Below are 2768 nucleotides of genomic sequence, written 5' to 3'. Positions count from 1 at the left end.
TGTTGTCATAAATATTAAATCAACCATTCTTATTCTCTTAGTTATATTTGTTAGTTTAAATCTTAGTTATAAAACAATCTCAATCTATTAATCGTCTTAGCATTGAATAATAGTCATATCATTGTTGCATAAGTGCATAAATTATAAAGTTAACCTAAACCAGTCTATGTGGGAATGAATCTAATTTATATCTTATACTACTTGCAAACGCGTATACTTACATGAATTGTAGCGCCTGTTTAGTGATAAGTAAATTTTATATCTACTTGGAAAGCTTCATTAAAAGCTTAAGTTGGTGTTTTGGACTCAAGTTGTTCGTATTTTTGATGTGTTTTTGCGTTATTACATTTTAGGCATCAGTTAAATGAAGAAAGGAGCTTTTCAAGAAAATATACCGAAAAGAGATCATAATTGGAAGCCTAGGACATTCTAAAGTTGTAGAGAATCTCGTTAGCTTCGTGTGGGCAGTTGAATCACCTAATTCTGACGAGCCGAAATCAAGATATGGCCAAAAGAAGAATTATTTGAAGAATTCCAGAAGGTCAGCGCGGCCGCGCTGGTTCCGGCACGGCCGCGCTGGTTCCGGCACGGCCGCGCTGCTGAAATCACTATTTCAGTCCGGCCGTGCCCGAAAACAGCGCGCCCGCGCCTGGTTTCTGCCCCAGAATCCTGATTTTAGTCGAAATTGATGATTTTAAAAGTCCTGGTCATTCTGGAGCCTATATATACCAATAAAAAGATGTTTTTAACAACAAGGAGGCCTTGGAGAGCAATAAGAAGACCTAGAGAGCACGAGAAGGCTACAAAGAAGAATCTTTTTATTTTCTTTAATATAGTTGATACTTGGATGCTTGTTTTTGATTTGTCTTTGAACCCTAGTACTCTTATATTGTTTATTATCATGCTTTCATTGGAACCCATGATGATGATGAGTTAGATTATGAATTAATCATTATCATGGGGTTCTAACGGATTTATTTATGGATTTCTTTAGTTAAAGTGTTTCTATATCTTGGTGTGTGCTGATTGTATGATATCCTAGTATTGGTTGTGCTTATTCGTCTTATGAGCGTAGCTAACATATAAGATAGCGTGTTAATCTCTATTGAAGCGACAGTGAATATAGAGGTTTAGAACTTGATGTGCTAGCATAGGTTCATGTATTTGTTATGCATGATTCGTAGGTAATTTTACCCATCTTACTTTCCCTATGTAATCAAGAGAGATAACTTGCGCATTAAACCGTTATGTTTTCAATTCTTATAGACATATAAGGACTAAGCATAATTGGTGTCTATTCAACTTCTATCTCTTTTGTGGATGCTTGGGAGTAGGATATTCGTACAACGAAAGTTGGCGTTTACTAGTTTCATGTTATCTAATTAGTGTCATCATCATCACATGCTAAGGTTAAGAACGAAAAGGCTATTGAATGAAGTATTTAATGAAGTTATAATTCCATGTTTGTCTCATATAAGTAATTCAACCTCAATTCACTTAGCTAATGCTATTTAGTATAATCTCTTAGTTTAATTCAAACCCAATTGTCTTAGCATTGAGCGATAAATATACATTATTGCATAGGTGCATAAATTGAACTTAACCTAAACCAGTCTCTGGGGGAACGAATATGATTTATATCTTGTACTACTTGCGAACGCGTATACTTGCGTGTATTATTAGCGCGTATTAACGTCCTAACATTTAGCGACTAACAAGTTTTTGGCACCTCTGTCGGTGACTCGGTGTTAATTTTTAGTTTATGTGTTGTCATTAGTGGTCTTTAAAGTTCATTGACTCGGACATTGTTACTTATCTGTTTCCTTGTCTTATTTCAGGTACTCTAGCGAGCGTGTATGCATACGCATTCGTGGTCTCGTAAGAGAACTCTGGATAAATCCGAGGAAGAAGTTGTAGTGGTTTGAAGGGAAGTTTTTGAGGACGAAGAGAAGGTAGAAAATGAAAAGAAAATTGAGGAACCGGCTTTAATACTGACGGGATTTCAAACATAAATTCCTAAGGCTTTGATGGACTATTCTCAGCCTAAGATTAATGATATTCAGTCAAGCATCATCAGACCAGCCATTTCGGCTAATGCTTTTGATATCAAGTCAAGCACGATTCAGATGATACAAAACTCAGTTCAGTTTGGGGGTTCTCCTACTGAAGACCGCAACATGCACATTAGGGATTTCATCGAGATCTGCGACACTTTAAAGTTCAATGGTGTGACTGAATATGCTATTAAGCTTCGACTTTTCCCATTCTCTCTGAGAGATAAATCAAAGTGCTAGTTACATTCTCTACCACCATGGTCTATCACCATATGGGAGGATCTGGCTCAAAAGTTTCTCTATAAATTCTTCCCTATGGCGAAGACTGCTGGAATCAGGAATGCTCTTACTCAGTTTTCTCAGCAAACTGGTGAATCTCAGTGTGAGGCTTGGGATCGATAGAAGGAGATGCTAAGAAATTGCCCACGCCATAGCATGCCTGATTGGATGATTATAAACTGTTTTTATAATGGATTGGGTGCTACTTCTAGACCCATGCTCGATGCAGCATCAGGAGGAGCCTTGTGGGCTAAGACCTACAATGAAGCTTATGAATTAATTGAACTGATGGCTGCTAATGAATACAAGAATCCTTATCAGAGACTGACTCAGGGAAAAGTAGCAGGAATTCTGGAGTTGGATGCAGCAACTGCTATAGCTGCCCAACTTAAGGCTTTAACGATGAAGGTGGAAACTTTGGCCAATTATTGAGTT

The 2768-nt window shown here is 37.4% G+C and overlaps 1 non-coding gene across 1 annotated transcript; it reads right to left on the bottom strand.

Moving 5' to 3' along the window:
* Positions 1 to 2384: 2384 nt before the first annotated feature.
* Positions 2385 to 2491, bottom strand: LOC141663300 (small nucleolar RNA R71). The gene has a single exon (XR_012551379.1). It is a non-coding gene; the product is annotated as a small nucleolar RNA R71 (small nucleolar RNA).
* Between the last annotated feature and the right edge of the window lie 277 nt (positions 2492 to 2768).

This window comes from Apium graveolens, chromosome 5 (genome assembly GCF_009905375.1).
Source record: "Apium graveolens cultivar Ventura chromosome 5, ASM990537v1, whole genome shotgun sequence".
In the NCBI taxonomy this organism is placed as follows: Eukaryota; Viridiplantae; Streptophyta; class Magnoliopsida; order Apiales; family Apiaceae; genus Apium; species Apium graveolens.
The sequence above is the reverse complement of the archived record's forward strand: the minus strand, read 5'-3'. Positions and strand labels throughout refer to the sequence as shown.